This window comes from Molossus molossus, unplaced genomic scaffold (assembly GCF_014108415.1).
Source record: "Molossus molossus isolate mMolMol1 unplaced genomic scaffold, mMolMol1.p scaffold_m16_p_4, whole genome shotgun sequence".
In the NCBI taxonomy this organism is placed as follows: domain Eukaryota; kingdom Metazoa; phylum Chordata; class Mammalia; order Chiroptera; family Molossidae; genus Molossus; species Molossus molossus.
Window position 1 is genome coordinate 41,318,399 of NW_023425377.1, and position 17,314 is coordinate 41,335,712.

Consider the following 17,314-nt stretch of genomic DNA (forward strand, 5'->3'; position numbering starts at 1 on the left):
TTACAGCACTCATCACAGTTAACAATCATATTTTCATATGTGTGGCTTTTCCATTTCTGGCCCCACTAGAATCTAAGTTCCATGAGGACAGGGATCATTTAGTCTACTTCGCTCATCACCACACATTTTGTGAACAATTATTGTATAACTGAACAATAAATAAGGACAAGATCAGGCTTCTATTGCCATAGGCCACATTCAAAGGAAGTATATACTCCCACATGCCTCACCCAAATGTCAGCTCCCAATGTCCTAGACTGATCCTTGGCACCAGGCCCTCTCTATTCCTCCCTCGAGTAAGAGAGTGTGGAGGACTCGGGGCCATGTGTCCATATACTTGGAGTCATATGCTGGAGCACCCCAATGCTCTCCCAGGCATACTCTGGAAGCCCTTCTGAGTGACACCAGGGACACCACAGGACAAGAAGCAATAGGCTTCTCTCTCAGAAATTTGAGATCCACTAAACCAGAACCACCTACCCCCACATAGGCAGCTCTGTCTCCCCTTGTCAATCCCCAGCCCACAAGCAGCCCTCACCTTGCAGGCTCCTCACACATCCTTCAGAGAAAAACATCATCCCTAAACAGTCCCCAGGAAAAAACATGTATGTAGGGAGCTGTTTCGGGCTGAGTCTGGTTGGGCTTATGACCAGCAAGCTTGACAACATGGTGGGATGGGCCCCCACGTGCCCATCTGTGAGACATTAGTGCATCTCCCAGGAGAGAAGTAACTTGTCCTCAGAGAAAAAGGGCCACACATGACAAACTTGACCCAGAGACCAAGCTTGGTGATGTGACTAGCTCTGTCCCTGATGACGCAACCTGCATGCAGGGGAGAAGAGAACTATGACCCAAAACCAAAGAGCCATGTTCTACAAACCCTGTAGCGCTGAAGGCAGTCAGCGGTCTGGCTGCAGTGCCCCCAGTTGAAGAAAACAGGAAATAGAAGAGGCACCTCCTCTTTACTTCTGCATTAGCTCAGACCCACCTGCGTGAACCTGAAATACCCAGGAAAGTGGCTACAGAAAGAGATGACAGAGCCCTCCGAACCAGGAGGGCCTAGCCAGAGTCAGCTGGGCCCAAGGGACCAACCAGGACCTGAGCAGAAGAAGAGAACACAACCCCAGACGCCACCACGGTCCTTGACTCAACCTGCTCATGGACATGAAGAGGAGTCACAAATACATGGGGAGCCCTTGCTGGAAACTGGTCCTGATGAGCTGAGAGTCAAAGAAACTCGTGTGAATATGTACCAGGCAGGAGAGAGTTTAAATCCCTGTATAAAACTTGTAAAATTAAAATGGTCCCCAGAGACTCAGACCTTTTGAATCGAAGTCCAGAGAGACAGATTTATAGATCATTATTAAACTGCTGAGAGAAGTATAAACCAGGAGACTCTTAGACATAAATCAGACAAATGAGGCTGCAGCCCCAGTAGTAATGAGACATGGACACGGCCCAGCGGCACCTCAGCCTCGTGGACACTTGTTCAGAGTGGGTGGGACCCGGGGAAGTGTCAAGCCCTGAGCTTCACCCCCTCAACCCCAACTATACTTAGCTTGAACCTTTGCAACTGGACTTTAGGCAAAGGAAGGCAGGAACTGAGTCTGGGTCATCATGTGTGCTGAGTAAACATGGTGGAGCAACGGATGCGACACAGTTGACAGTTCTTATCGGTGCATGTGGGACAATGGCACCCCAGCCAGGCCAACGGAGGAAGAGGATTAAGCCCCCAAAAGTGGTTCTTGGAGCCGCTGGTCTCCTGAAGTGGAGTAAGCAATGACAGATGGACCTGGCCAGTTTTTCTCAGTGGTTAGAGCATTGGCCCTTGGACCAAAGGGTCTTGGGTTCGATTCCTGGTCAGGGGCACATACCTGGGTTGCAGGTTTGATCCCTGGCCCTGGTCAGGGTCATGCAGGAGGCAACCAATAGATATGTCTTTCTCACATTGATCTCTCTCTCCCTCCCTCCCTCTCTTTCTCTGTCTCTTCCATTCTGTCTAAATATCAGTGGGAAAATATCCTTGGGTGAGGATTAACAAAAAATTAAAAATAAAATAATGATAGATGGAAATTTTCCTGTTTGGGAATTTGGGCTGAGCCCCAAAGTTCAGAACACATGTTGAAAGACCCACACATTCCCAAGAGAATTGCATTGCTCACTCACTAATACATGGCCAAGCAAGCCCAACACCTACCCATCCTGTCACCCTCCTGCCCAGAGAGGGAATCCTCAGAAGGGTAGAGAAGTGTGGAGTCTCTTCTACCAGAGCGGGAGAGCGGTGCTCTGCCTCCAAGTCTGTGCCAGAGCTTCCGGGGCGCCACCGATGAAGCACAAAGGCGCTATCAGGAGGGAGGTTCCAGCTCACCCCTGTAGACATTTCCTAAATTGTCACAGGTCCTGGTGCCACCACAGGCCTAGGAGTGCAGGGGGAGAAAGGGAGAAGACGACAGAATTTCTATATCCACTTTACACACGAGACTGAGGCTCAGAGGTTCTGTGAACTATCCAAGATGAGGCAGCCGGGTGGGCTCAGCCACCTGTCTCACCTCCTGCTCAGGTGGCAGATGCCAGCACCTGCTAATGTTGCTAATGTTGCCCCCACCTGGACTCGGCACACCCTGAGGGCATTTCGCAGAGGGAAACTGGACAAGGGACCACTCTCCAAAGCCCCTTTCCTCCTTGTCCGAGTGCCCCTCCCCACTCACCTCCCAGGACCTGAGCACCGCAGGCCATGCTGTGGTGGACACCAGGGAAAGGCCAGAACCTTTTCAGTTCCCCCCAGGAATGCTAGCGCCAGAGGGGTGAGGGCCAGGCGGAGGGGCCTGAAAGCCCCCAGCGCTCCCCATCGCAGCATCTGTGGGTCTCGTTAGGAAAACTCCGAGATGAATGAAGGGAAGTGAGGACAAGCCTGCCCCTGCCCCCTTCTCGCTTCCAGCACTGGGAACCAAGACATTCCCGCTACAGCGTAGCTGATGCTAAGCTTGAGTCTGCAAGGAGGGACAACCTTTTATTTATCAATATTTTCCTGGGGGAAGGCATAAAACTGAACTGGAATAGCTGAGTTAAAATAACGTGGAATATTTTCACCTAGGAATTTCAGTGTGGCGTGGAACATTCAGGCCCTGGGACGGGCCTCTCTCACCGGAGGCCCAGCTCTGTGTCCGTTGTGATGGCCTTGGCACTCTGTTTATCAACAAGCATTTCTTGACCACCCATGACACCCCGGGTGTGTCATAGGCACTGGAGTCCAGCAATGAACAGGTGAGACATGGTGCCTGCCCTCCTGGAGCTTATGGTCTAGTGGCCACGATACCAGCAAACAAGGTAAGTATAGGCTGTGATAATAATCATAATAGTGCCCTGGCTGGTTTGGCTCAGCGGTTAGAGTGTTGGCCTGTGGTCCAGAGAGACCCGGGTTCAGTTCCCACTAAGGGCATGTACCTCGGTTGCAGTTTGTCCCCGGCCCTGATTGAGTTGTGCGGGTGGCAGCCACTCGATGTGTCCCTGTCACATCAATGTTTCTCTCTCTCTCTCTCTCTCTCTCTCTCTCTCTCTCTCTCCCCCTCCCACCCTGTCTGAACAAAAAATGGAGGAATGTCCTCGGGTGAGGATTAAATAAATAAATAAATAAATAATCATAATAGTTTATACCTCCTAAGCTCTGACTCTATGGCAGGCTCTAATCTCAGTATTTTACATCTATTCACTCATCTAATCTTATGAGGAAAGTTCTATTATTTATCTCCATCTTACATGAGACACAAAGGGGTTAAACAAGCCATCCAAGCCCACACAAGAACAAGAATCACAGGTGCGGGTGGTCCTGGGCCCCCTTCAAGCCCCTGCCTCGCCCCACCTGTGATAAGACCTGCGCAGGAAACAAACCGGGTTATGGGGAAGAGCGACTGGCAGAGCAAAGAGGGGGCACAGAGACCTGAAGAAGAGAGGGAGGGAGCCGTGGGGGCATCCAGGAGGAGTGGCAGAAACCAACCAGGGCCCCAGATGCAAAACCAAGCGGCAGAATTGAAAGGAGGGCTGGCTGGAACCGGGGCAGGACGAAGGCTGTGGAGGGGACGAGGAGGCCTGCAGAGGGGGCCAGACCCAGATGGATCTTCTTGGCAAAGTGGGAGGATTTGATTCAAAGGACACAAAAAGCCAGAGTGAGCCTGCCCTGAGGCAGGGGGATGCCACGCTCGGATTCATGCTGGTGGAAGGGGTGGGTGGGTAAGGACCTTGGCCGTGAGCCTCCGTTTCCCCGTCTGCCAGTGGGGCCCTGGCACCATCTGGGCCTTTAAGGAGATCACATAAGATAAAACCTTAATTATTGATGGAAAACAGAGGTCTCGGGTGCCAAACATCCAGGGACAGCACGGAGCCACCGCAGGGTGAGGGAGCAGACACACAGGCCCCGGATGCCAGGGAGGGTGCTTTGAGTCCAGCTGGCAGACAATTCGGCTCAAGTTCCCTGCCAAGCTGCCTCTCCTTCCGCTAACTTCCCATTTGGTGCAAACATTGTCTTTTCCCTCCCAGACCTGTGATACCTGAAAGCTCCTCCCACCTCAGTTCTGTGCCCCGAGAGCCAAGGTTTTCTTCCGCAGTTTAGAGGGAGAGTGAGAAACATGTGGATATAAGCTGATCACGGGGGGAGGGGCACTTGTGGCCTCCGCTCCTCACCGCCGCCTGAGCCCCACATGGGCAAGTTTGTCCCCTCACCTGCCCTGCCGCACACACTGGCCTGGAGACGTCAGGGTGGAGGGACAGCGTTCAGAAAACACTGTTCCAGAGTGTGAATAATCATATTAATAACAATAAAACGTACACTCTTTCAGCTGAACTCTTACTAGGCATGTTTCAGTTCATCTTCACAACAACCCTGTGAGGTAGTAAAGGTTGTGATGTCCTTCTGTGGATGAGGAAATGGAGCCCTAGAGAGGAAAAGCACATATGATAAAGCCTTAACTGTTGGAAAACAGAGGTCACACGGGTGGTAGAGACGGGATTTGAACTGGGCCCTGTCTGACTCCACAGTCTGTATCATTCATGCCTCGCCAAGAGGATCTTTTACAGCAAAGACAGTGGTTTATCTCACACTGAATGCCGATATGCCTCGTCTCACCTGATGGATAAAAATAGCGAACACTTACTAGATGACAGGCACAGGGCTAAGCACCTGACACTGTCTTGTTTAATACTCACAGGGAGTATCACCCCCATTTCACAAATCAGGAAGCCAAGGCCAGGGAGGGAATTACAGGCTCCGGGGCGGGGGCCTGAGGACAAGCCTCTGGGCTCAGAGCTGAGTTCCACAACCAGCCGTGCTTATTGCTGGGACCCTGTCACCCTGGGGTGCTCTGGGGCAGACTGGAGTCAAAGATTCCCATCCCACCACCCCGCCCCTGCAGGGAGACCAGATCAGAGCTTTCGACCAGGGGGAGGGAAGCTGAGCCTGCCTGGGCCAGGCTGGGAGCTCCGTCCTGGGTGTGCACGTCCCAGAGGAACTGCCCCGCTTCAGTGTTTCCAGGCAGATCAGGCGGACGAGTTGTGCCAGGGCCAATGGGCCCAAAAGAAGGGCCTCAAGCCAGGCAATTTCTCCCCCACAAAGCACCTTAAACCCTGGAGCGCAGGCCAGCAGACCTGTTGGGTCCCTGTTATCCTGGGAATGACCCACCATATGAGCAGAGAAGAAGCTCTAAACTCTATCTCAGGACAAAGGACATTGAGGACCACCCAACCCCACCCCTCTGAGTCCCCTACACCCAACCACACATCACCTTTGTGCCTGTAGGTGGATGAAGGATCTGGCCAAAGGACTAGGGGTGCAATGTGACGGCCCAAGGGCTAGAATGGAGGCCCAGGTGAGCCAGGAGGGGCTCTGCAATCCAGGGACAGTGCCCACTCTCCCAGTCCAGACGCCGAATGCAATCAGCAACTTCTCCCTCTCCTGCATGGGCCCACAGCTGCCATAAGGAAGGACGCCAGGTGGAACCAGGGGTGTAGCCGCTCTCTCTACCCACCAAACCCAGGGCCCTCGAGTGCTCTGCGGACAGCCATGTGCTCCCCAGCTGTTTGGTTCAGCCCTCCGCCCTCACTTCCCTGATACTCCTGTCCCACTGCGGGGTACGTGTGCCCAGAATGGTGCTGGGCCCTCACCTGCATTCTTGTTAATTCTCACAACACCCAGTAGATAGGACTATTACTATCATCTCCATTTTACAGGTGAGAAAATTAAGGCACAGCAAACTTCAATGCCTTGCCCACAGTCATCCAGCGTGTCCCATTCCCAAGGCCAGGCCTGTCCCATTCCAAAGACTTCCACCTGTCCCTTGGCCTCCAGACTCCACCAGACATCTCTGCAACCCAGTCTCCTGAGCACCAGACCCCAGACCCCAGGGTGCATCCAGCAGTGGGAACCACCCCTCACTGCCTCCTTTCCGGGGAGCTGCACCTTCTAGCTCCTCTCTCCTCTCCTGCCCCGGGGCTCCCCATCATGCGCTCCAGGGAAGCACTGATAGATAGGCCCAAGCACAAATACTTTGAGCTCCCCTGCTGCAGTGTGGCAGCTCTGGGCTCCCCAAATGTTTACTAATACATCCCTGAGTATTTATAATAAAGTTGATGGGGCCTAACCAATGGGTCCAGGACAAAAAGGAGCCAGTTAGCCAACACTCTCTGCTATGATCTTAAAACAGATGTTTGAGCACGTAAATGTATGGCTTGTGGTTGGGAAGTGTGGGTGCCATTCCAGCCTTGCCTTTAACTGCTACTGGTAAATGATAAATGCTTCAAGATCTACATCTGCCACACAGATGTTGCCCTTTGCCCCACATTTCTGAAGTCAAGGCCGCACTCGGAGTCGGAGCCCTGGCAATTACTCTGCAACTCCAGGAACGACATGCAAAAAAGACCTGGCACAAAAAACAAGGCACTCTGGCAGCAGAGGACAGGCCCCCAGGGCCCCTGGACCACCCAGTCCTGGAGTACAGGTAAAGGGGTTCCCCGCTCCTCCCCTCTGTGACTCATACTTTGGGTGACTCAAACCTAGACCAGCAGACTAGGCCCCTCCCACCTTTCTAGAACCCAGGTCGGCCTGACTGTTGGCACACTTATACAGGACAAGGACAGGGCTTTTGCACATTCAGGTGTGATTTGCATGGAGGGTTATACCTGGTGCTCTGGAATGCCCTGGGCCACGTGCAGGGGGCCTGGGAAGCCAGCTGTGCAGCTCTGCGCAGGCGCCTTCTCACACAACTGCCCACACAGGAAGTGGGAAGCGAGGAGGTAGAAGGGATGCAGCAACGGGCTCTGGGAAAGTGAAGCGCCCCTGCCCAGATTTCTCAAAAAACTATCTTAGATCTTTGCTCGAGCCCAGAGGCCCTTTCTTTTTTATTTTACTTTTCTAGAAGTTTCATTTTTTGTTTTCTTTTTCTTTTAAATTTACCTTTATTGTTGGAGATATTACAGATGACCCTCTTTTCTTCCCCATTGACACCTCTGCTTCGCCACACTGCTGTCTGTGTCCATTGGTTGCACATATATGTGGGTAACTTCTTTGGTTCCCAGGCCCCCCTGCACGTGGCCCAGGGCATTCCAGAGCACCAGGTATAACCCTCCATGCAAATCCCGCCCCTCCACCCCCCTTCCCTCTGTTCCCTACTTTCACGTCTCTGGATCTATTTTGTTCATTAGCTTATTTTTTTCATTAGACTCCACAAATAAGTGAGATCATATGATATTTGTCTTTTTCTGACTGGCTTATTTTGCTTAACATAACACTCTCCAGGTCCCTCCATGCTGTCTCAAAGGGTGAGAGATCTTTCTTTATAGCTCAGTGGCCCTTTCTGACAGGCCAGCCCCTGCAACCCCAGAAACCCCCAGCCAGCTCACCCCGTCTCTGAGCATGAGAGCCATGGAGGTCCCTGAGGTGCCCACACATAAAAGGTATGCTATGGTTCGAGTTGTGTCCCCTCAGAAAAAAAAATGAAGTCCCCCAGTACTTCAGAATGGGACCTTATTGGAAATAGGGTCTTTATAGAGTTAATCAAGGTAAAATTAGCTCATTAGGGTGGGCCCTACTCCCATATAACTGGTGTCCTTATAAAAAAGGAAAATTTGGACACAGAGACAGACCCACACAGGGAGAGGGCCACCTACAGCTAAGGAGTGCCTCGGGTAGCTTCCAGAAGCCTGGAGCGAGGCCTGAGCAGCTTCCCCTCACAGCCCTCAGAAGGAGCCAACCTGCAGATCGGACCCCACTTCCACACCTCCGGCCTCCAGAACTGAAACTATAGATTCTGCTGAGGACGCCCCTTTGTGCGGTACTCGTTACAGCAGCCACTGTCACAGGGACATTGTGTTAGTAACAACGAAGCCAAGAACAGGTCATTCATCATTTTTAGGGGTACGGTCTGCCCTTGGCCCATCAGAGGTCCAGCGCAGAGGCAGGCTCACCCTAACACAAGCCTCCTCCGGGCCCCAGACGGGCCCTAGCAAGGCCTTCACATGGGCCCGTGTTTGCAGTAAAGTTGTAAACTGAGCCATTTTAACCCAAATAGGGCTGGAAAGAAAGAAAAGTTCAATCATAACCCAATCGGTCTGTGATGTAAGAAGACACTGGCTGCAGAATAGCATGCGGTGGGCACCAGAGCCCCACAGCTCCTGAACACTGCCCGGCTTGTCCCCCAAGAGCGCACGGTGAGAGGGACATCAGTCCACGTTTTCACCAGGAAGAGAAACTACCAATGGCAGGTAGCAAATGTAGGTCACTGGGCACAGAGAGATGGCCACGCAGAAGAGGCGCGAAGGACTGGCCCAGGAAAGGCTGTCCCCTGGGTCCTCTTACTAGGGAGGCAGCCAGGAGATCCTGACTCCACCATCCGGGCTGTTTCCTTGGCGACCAGGACAAGCGTATTCCTCGTTCCCACTTGCTTTAGAGAAAAGATGACTCCTCCAGAGAAACCTCAACCAAAGTCATTTTCTAGCCAAATGCTGGAAACTAGGGAACCTGGCTGGACAAGGACAACAAGTGGCCGGCGGTCTGAGTGAGTTGCTCAGAGACCAGCGCCCGCCTGGCCCCGAGTCAGGTCAAAGCGCCTCCCTGCTCAGGAGGGCCTAGCCTCCAACAAACCTCAACCCTTGTCCCAGCACCCTCAAATCCAGGAGTGGGAGGGGCTGGGGCTGTGGAGAGAAGCGCCTCCTAAACGGATTACTGTGCTGTGGCTGCGGATGTCACCCTGAAGGGATGCGGTGGGCAGCTTGCCGTGTGTTTTTCCTAAAGGACAGGTTCCCTCTGCTTCTACTCGGAGCACATGTGAGCCCCACTTAACCACGGAAACCTGTCCGTGCTCTCCGGCCACGCTCCTTTTCCACAGTGACCCACCTGGCCTCAGGACAGCCAGCCCTCCCCTCCCCACACAGAGGATTGCTCTACAGTGCAAATCAGACCCTGTGCTGTGTCCTAGCTTAGCCATTTACCATGGCTTACCACAAGGACAACAAGTGGCCAAGGCCCTTTGACTTGGTATGAAAGCTACAAGGGTTCCAAGCCCCAGGAACCCCCCCCCCCAAGTACTTCGGCCTCCCTCACAGGATGCTGCTTGAATGGGCGACGTACCTGCATGTCCTATGTGTCCTTTGAGGAGCGCCAGGCCCTGAGCCTGGGCTTGTAGCCACAGGCAGCCCCACAGATGTGGGACACCTACTGAGCTATCTGACCTCTTGTTCTGCCTGTTCAAGCAAAGCCACACTCAGGCAGCACACCCCCCAGCAAAGGTGCCTGGGGCCAGCTGTCTCCACACACACACTCAGTGTCCTGAAGCTGCAGGGCCCAGGGTAAGGACGTGTTCCTCCTGCCTGGATTACCAGCCAGATTCCTCTTGGCTTACAAAGCCCCTCAAGGGTCCTTGTGACCTTTCCCATACTCGACCTTGCTCACCACCACCTCCATCTCTGAGAGTGTTGATTATCAATTTCAAAGGCCGCCAACCCATATATAAAATAATGGCAACAAAAAAGGAAGGGACATTGTGACGCCACCCACTAGCCACTGGCCCCCTATCTGGCCACTCTCTGTCTCACACTTTCTACCTGGAGCTGTTGGTCAGTCCCTGTACCCTTTGGTCCAACTGTCCTCCTCCTCAAGAGCCTCACTGGCCCTTTACTTCTCGGCGCCTGCCCACCCCTCAGGCCTCCACGGGGCCTTGTGCTTGTCTCCAGAGGTGACTGCTAATCATCTGTTCACTCGTAGACCCGCCACACTCAGAGCGACACGAAGACAGCGGTGGGCCCTGTGGAGAGCCCATGGCTGCTCAGAGAACGTGTGGCTGGGACAACACATGAATCTGGGCACCTTTTGCTGCAACCACCAGGTCCCCTCGGACAGCTGCCACGGCTCCCCAGGGAAGCCCTCCAGTGACCGCTCCCGGCAGCCCATCCCTGGGATGTGGGCACCGTCACAGCGACACCAGGTTGTCAGGGACCATTTACTTTGTACACTCAAATTAACAGGAAGCGATTTCATTAAGATAGTGCTGCTTGATGAGTCTGTTCCAACTCAGGGCTTATTTTTAAAGTGTCCTTAAAAGCTGTGTAGAGCCGGCTAAAGGTCTGAATCTGATTGAACGGAAATTGTGTGACATTCTATCTCACCTGGGACACAGAGGCCTTTCCCTTGTACTGTGGGGACCCCGCCAAGCCTCAGAGCCTTCCTCCAGTTTGAGGAGGGAGTGTGCATACCTGAAGCTGGGCTCTGGAGGCTGTGGGCCCAATTAAAGGAAACTCAGCAAATGCTTCTCTCCCCGGAGAAGCTCTTGGTCTGGCCAGGAGGAGGACACTCCAAGAAAAAGTAACAGAATGGCCCTGGCCGGTTTGGCTCAGCGGTTAGAGCGTTGACCTGTGGTCCAGAGAGACCCAGGTTCGGTTCTTGCTAGGGCACGAACCTCAGTTGCAGTTTGTCCCCGGCCCTGGTTGGTCATGTGGGTGGCAGCCACTCGATGTGTTCCTTTCATGTTGATGTTTCTCTCTCTCTCTCTCTCTCTTCCTCTCTCTCCCTCCCACTCCACTCTATCTGAACAAAAAATAGAAAACTGTCCTCGGGTGAGGATTAAAAAAAAAAAAGTAACAGAATGACCTATGATTTGAGGGTCTGGGAAGTGGGATGCACCCTGGAGATGAGCCTAAGGTGGGCCCCCAAAGAAGAGAATCCCACACACTAGTGGCCCCACACACTAGGGCAAGTTCATGTAGCCTGAATCACTCCCAAAATGGTGTCAACTGGATATAGTATTCAAAGAGACTTCAAAGAAATTCCAAAATTGACTTGGCATTGCTTAAGGAACACTGCATTTTCCTCTCTTCCTGCTCCCTCCTCTCTACCGCCTGCCATCCATGACCCCTTCACCCTCAGTTGTTTATTGTATCAATCAAGAGCCTCGCTTATTCCCCTCTCCCCAGACTCTCCATCCCTAGAACTAAAGCATCAGCTCAGCACCACTGGGAAGTCGTTAGAAATGCAAATTCCCACCCACTGCAAACCTGCGTCAGAACCTCTGCGGGGGGCCGGTGATCTGTCTTCTAACAAGCCCTCCCCCAGGGATTCGGAGGAGCCCAACCTCTGGCTTTGCCTCAAAGGACAGCCCAGGAGCTGATGATCCACAGCAAAGGTCCCTCTCTCTCTCCCCTGCTGCTTCAGCTCAGACTCTTGTCCCCATTCTCCTGAGTTGGCATTACAGAAGTCTGGAAAACAAGCTGGCCAATGGCAGAAGACAGTCCTCTTTGTAGAGGCACCCTCACACAGGGAACCCTGTATCCGTCATACCACTCAGAACTGGGATCAGTACCACCAGGCGAGGCAAGGAGACTAAACTGGGTGTCCAGAGGCTCCCTTCCACCCCAGTTGGTCTGAAGCTGGTCTTAATCCTCCGAAGCCGACGCCCAGGACTCAGACACACAGCTACTTCCTGGGAATCTCTCTTCAGAGCTGGAGACTCCCACCTTCTAAGGAGGTCAGGGTCAGCCCCCTCCTGGGGCTACTACTGGGACAGGAGGAGTCAAGAGGAGTGGCCCAAGTCAACAGGAACGTTGGGGTCTCTGGCACTAAGTAGAATGGATTCATGTGTCACTCCAGGGGCAGGAAGCAACACTTCCCCAGCCCCCTCCCCCACCCCCCACTTAGGAGCTGGTGGCTGTGCCCCACAGGAGGAGGTCAGTGCTTCTCTGCTCCTCAGGCTGGCCGTCAACATTGTTCTTCAGGAATCTGGGCTCCTGGCAGGGTAAGGACAAGAAAGAAGGGTCCTCCCCAGTCCTGGGACTGCTTGTGCCTGGGCCAGCTGCTCCTTGTGCTGCTGGGGGGATTTCACAATACCTTTATTCTTCTTGTGTTTTCTTTATCCATCATCTCATGTGATGGACAGGACAGATATGATGAAGAAACTGAGGCTCCTAGAGGTTGTCTTATCATGCGGCCCATGATAGCATCACCTGGAGCTTGTTAGAACTACAGCCACTCAAGCCCCACCCTGACCTACTGACTCAGGATCTGCCTTTTAGCTAGATCCCCAGCTGAGTGTGAGAAGCACTGGGCTGGATAGTACCCAAGATATGGGGTCACTCCAATATTGTTATAACAAATGATGCCACACTTTGAGTGAGAAGGACCTAAGGGGTTACTAGCAAAAGCCTGTAACAGAACCTCTGCTCTCCAGCTCAAGGCCTCTGTTAAAACACACCGATTTTGCTTTTAGCTATCCTGAAGGGGAGTTGGCCATCTGTGTTCTCCAAATTCTGGGACTCATCTTGGAGTGGTTTTTACCAAGTCTGACCCAAGGCAATGAAGAGCGACACCGCCCTCACGTGGCAGTTTCACCACAACCACTCACACAAGGCCATGTCAGAACAGGCTGGATCCAAGAGCCAGGGCTACTCCAAAGCATGCGATGTATTTGGAGCGAATTACTTGGAGGGCAAAAACCCCATATTCTAGGGGGTTAACGTTCTTCAAAACAGTTGGAGTCAGGATTCCTGGCTGCCATCCACCTGCTCTGTGAGCTTTGCCTGCTTTGGCCCTGGCCTTATTCAGAAACTGGAGCTGGACATGATCTCAAGTATAGTTTTCATGTTCGGGGCCAAGGGTGCTGCACTGAGCACCTTCTCCACATTCTGTGCTCCACCAGGCTGTGGGCAGCGGTGGAGGGGGCAGAGTCCCTCCTTCGGAGGACGTAGAATGAATTGACAGGACTGGTCACAGAGGAAAGGCCCCTCGCACAGCCTGGGCTTCCTTTGCGACCACACAGACCCCTTCAATGTCCTGAGTCCTGTCCCACACCGCTCTCTGGATCCTCACAGCAACCTCACCGGTCCTGGAAGCCTCCCCTCTGGCACTGCTGAAAGCTACCCTTTCACTTGGGCCACCTCTTCTGGATTTACATCTGAGAAGCTGAGCCATTCAAGTGCTTTTCCAAGTGTTTCCAGCTTTCTCTTCCCCAAAGCATTAGCCAAGTCTTAACTGATTGGCAGATCAATCTACTTTAAATTTTAAAGTGCACGTATAAAAAACAATGTATGTGGTGGGGAAGGGCCTGCTAACTTATGATAAGAAAAGCATTTTAAGTGTTCTCTCTCCCTTTATTGATCCAGGACTCCAACTCTAACAGTCCACCTGGTCTCAGAAGGACGTAAACAGACATGACTAATAGAGGCCCCACATACAGCTCTCTATATTCCTTTTTTGTGTTTGTTGTGCTTGAACCTGGCAAGTCCCCAGAGGACTTAAGAGTAAATATTTTCCCCATCCCCCCCCCCCCCCCCCCGTCCTTACAAAACTGTGTCAAACCTTCCTCCCTGTGCCAAAACTGGAGTGACAAGGTCAGGATAAGCCTGGCCCTTTCTCTTGGATATTGGACACATCTGGAAAGTGTTCTGAATTTTTTTTCACATCCTCTAAGGTCTTCCCCTCCCTGATCTCCCAGAAACATGCTGCGAAAGTGTTGCTCTTACATGCACACGGTCATTTCCCATCTTGCCTCCGAGTCTGCTGCTTCAGAGGTCACCTCCTCACTCCCACACTTGATGGCACCTGCTCTGAGTAGCAGCACCCAACTCACAGAGGGCAAGAGCATAGAGGGTCATGACCCAGGGCTGCCCCCGCCAGAGATGTGCAAGAACCACTCAGGAAAGGAATGTACCGGCAACTCCAAGACTGCCTTGGTCTCCAGGTAACTGGTGGGAACTATCTCCACCCACACACAGGACAGTGGGCCCAGGATATGCTACCCAACCTCCTTCCTCCCAAGCTGATCCCTCATTTCAACCAGGCCAAACTTCTTTAGTAAGTCCTCTCCACCTGTGGCCTCACTGCACACCCCTGAATCCCTACTCCCAGCCATCTAAAGCACCCCACAAGGCATAACCCTGCTGGCCACTGCCACCTCTCACTCCCCAAACCACCATCCTCCCTAACATGCCTCATGCATGACCCCCACGCCCCGCCCGGCAGCTCCTTGTTTCCCTCAAAGGTTCCACTTTCTCTTCCTGAAACGTCCAGACATGGCCACCCATTCACAGGAACGCAGCTTCCTTCCACACCCACCTGCAGCTTCAGGATCTCACAAATCTTAAGACTTCCTGACCCTCCCTGGACTCCCGCCAACACCTCCACTGACTCCTCCAGACGAAGCTCCCTGTCTACTACGTCTTTTAGTCCAGGTCTGAAACCCTGGAACCATTCTTTTAAACATAAACTTCTAGTTTTTTTTAAACATTATAAAATTCCAAAATGCTGATTAGAGGAATCTTAGAAAATACAAACAAGCAAAAAATTTACAATTAGAAATTACCCACAATCCCACCTTGGAAGAAAACCATATCATTTTTAAATATCCATCATCCAGTTTGGGTTTTTATACAAATATTTCACGGTCTTTCCAAATATGGGAAGCTCTGCATTGTATTTTGTAACCTACATTTCTCATGTAATAATAATCTGTAAAAGGCACAGAAAAATGACTGAGCCACAGCAATCTCAAAAAAGAAGAACAAAGTAGGAGGGATCACAATACCAGATATCAGGTTATACTACAAAGCCACTGTAAACAAAACAGCCCGGTACTGGCACAAGAACAGGCATATAGATCAATGGAACAGAACAGAGAACCCAGAAATTGACCCACGATATTACGCTCAATTAATATTTGACAAAGGTGGCAAGAGCATACAATGGAGTCAAGACAGTCTCTTTAATAAGTGGTGTTGGGGAAATTGGACAGCTACATGCAAAAAAAAAAAAAAAAGAAAGAAATCAGACCACCAGCTTACATTGTACACAAGAATAAACTCAAAATGGATAAAAGACTTAAATGTGACTCATGAATCCATAAAAATCATAGAAGAAAAAAAGGTAGGCAACAAAATCTCAGACATCACACACAGCAGAATTTTCACTGATACAATGCCTGGGCAAGAGAAACAAAGGAAAAAATTAATAAATGGGACTACATCAAACTAAAAAGCTTTGCACAGCAAAAGAAACAAGAATCAAAATGGAAAGGGAACCCACTGTATGGGAGAAAATAATTGCCAATGATACTTCAGATAAGGGGTTAATTTCCAAAATATATAGTGTACTCATCCAACTCAACAAAAGGAAGACAAAGCCCTGGCCGGTTTGGCTCGGCGGTTAGAGTGTCTGCTTGCGGTCCAGAGAGCCGGGTTCGGTTCCCGCTAAGGGCACGTACCTCGGTTGCAGTTTGTCCCTGGCCCTAGTCGGATCGTATGGGTGGCAACCACTCGATATGTCCCTTTCACATCGATGTTCCCCCCCCACATACACCCACTCTATCTGAACAAAAATGGAAAAATGTCCTCGGGTGAGAGTAAAGAAAAAAAGGAAGACAAAGAATCCAATTTAAAAATGGGCAGAGGACCTAAACAGACACTTCTCCAAACAGGACATACAAATGACCAAAAGAGATGAAAAAATGCTCAGTGTCACTATCATCAGAGAGATGCAAATTAAAATGACTATGAGGTGTCACTTCACACCTGCCAGAATGGCTGCCATCAACCAATCATCAAACAAGTACTCGGGAGGGTGTGGAGAAAAGGGGACTCCAGTACACTGCTGGTGAAAATGCAGACTGCAGCCACTATGGAAAACAATATGGTGTTTCCTCAAAGAATTAATAATTGAACTGCCATTTGACCCAGGGATTCCACTTCTAGGGATATATCCTAAGAAACCTGAAACACCAATCAGAGAGAACATATGCACCCCTATGTTCATAGCAGCACTATTTACAATTGCTAAGATCTGGAAACAGCCCAAGTGCCCATCAATAGATGAGTGCATAAAAAAAAGCAGTGGTACAGCCCTGGCCGGTTTGTTCAGTGGTTAGTGTGGACCCGTGGACCAATGAGTCACAGGTTCGATTCTGGTCAAGGGCACATACCTTGGTTGTGAGTCGTTTCCAGCCCTGGTTGGGGTCTCCTTCCCGGCGCTGGTTGGGTCGTGCGGGAGGCAACCAGTCGATGTGTCCCTCTCACGTCAATGTTTTTCTTTCTCCTTCTCTCTCCCTCCCTCCCACTCTATGTGAATATAAAGAGGGGGAAAAAAAATGTCCTCGGGTGAAGATTGGGGAAAATAAAGGGGTACATATACACAATGGAGTACTATGAGCTGTAAGAAAGATTTCTTATCCTTTGAGATGACATAGAGGGACCTGGAGAGTATTATGCTAAGCGAAATAAGCCAGTCAGAGAAAGACAAGTATCATATAATCTCACTTATTTGGGGAATATAAGGAACAAAATAAGCTGAACAAAACTGACCCAGAGACACAGAAGTAGGGTACAGACTAACAAACCTTAGAGGAGGGGGTGGAGGGTAGGGAAGAGAGAAACCAAAGAACTTATGCATATAAGCATAATCAATGGACATAGACAACAATGCTGTGAGGTGGGGGCGGGATCAGGAGGAGGGTGTCAATGGGGGAGAAGGAGAAACATCTGTAACAAAAATAAATTTAAAAAAGGAAAGAAAAATGACTGAAATGGTTCAGTAATACCAAAGTATATCATTAAAAGCCATAAACAAAACCTCAGCAGGTCCCTGAAGCCTGCCTTGCACGGCCTTGTCATTTCCCCACAAAGGTTAACCACTTTCTTAACTTCTCATTTTGCCTTCAAGTCAGTTCTAATATTCCCTCTTGTTCCAGGTACCAAGACCTACCATTCCCCTCTCCATTTGGCTCATCCCCTCAAACATGAGTTATTTTAGAAGTAGCACTACCTCCAACTTCCCCCAGGCCCAACTCATTCTTTA